The 736-nt window shown below is 41.2% G+C and overlaps 1 non-coding gene across 1 annotated transcript; it reads left to right on the forward strand.

Annotated features, from left to right (window-relative positions):
• The first annotated feature begins 262 nt into the window (after window positions 1-262).
• Window positions 263-369, forward strand: LOC141650603 (small nucleolar RNA R71). Its single transcript, XR_012546626.1, has one exon. It is a non-coding gene; the product is annotated as a small nucleolar RNA R71 (small nucleolar RNA).
• The last annotated feature ends 367 nt before the right edge of the window (window positions 370-736 follow it).

The raw sequence follows: 736 nt of genomic DNA on the forward strand, positions 1-736 counted from the left end.
TTCAAACTTCAAGTTGATAGTATCGATATGGGAGCTAAGTTGAGCACCTAATTGAGTAACGGCGTCCACTTCATGCTTTCCTCCTCTAGTAGCCTTGCGAGGCCTACTATATTGTGAGTTATGGATTGCCATCTCTTCAATTTTGCTCCATGTTTGGTTGTCATCAACCACGGTGAACATCCCATTCGATCCCATATTAAGGATATTTCTTGAATCTTCATAAAGACCATTCCAAAATTGTTGTACCAAGAACCACTCGCTAAGTCCATGGTGAGGACATGAGTGACAAATTCCCTTGAATCGCTCCCAAGCTTCATACAAAGATTCTTCATCCCTTTGCTTAAAACCCGTAATTTGAGCTATTAGCATGTTAGTCTTTTCCGGTGGATAGAACTTTTTATAGAAAGCTAGAGCCAACTTCTTCCAAGAATCAATTCCGAGAGTAGCCTTAACAAGGCCTTTCAACCATTGTTTCGCGGTGCCAATTAGAGAAAAAGTAAATAAGACCCATCGAATTTGGTCTTGAGTTACACCGGTTTGTGAAATCGCATCACAATAGTCACAAAAAGCCTCCATATGAGAATGAGGGTCTTCACTAGGCATCCCCCCAAATTGGCTTCTTTCAACTAATTGGATAAATGCGGATTTGGCAATAAAATTTCCGGTTAGATGTTGTGGTGTGGGAGTACCATTGGGTAGGTTCTCCTCGGTGGGTACGGAATGTGATGAAAATTTA

Source organism: Silene latifolia, chromosome 3 (genome assembly GCF_048544455.1).
Source record: "Silene latifolia isolate original U9 population chromosome 3, ASM4854445v1, whole genome shotgun sequence".
Classification (NCBI taxonomy): Eukaryota; Viridiplantae; Streptophyta; class Magnoliopsida; order Caryophyllales; family Caryophyllaceae; genus Silene; species Silene latifolia.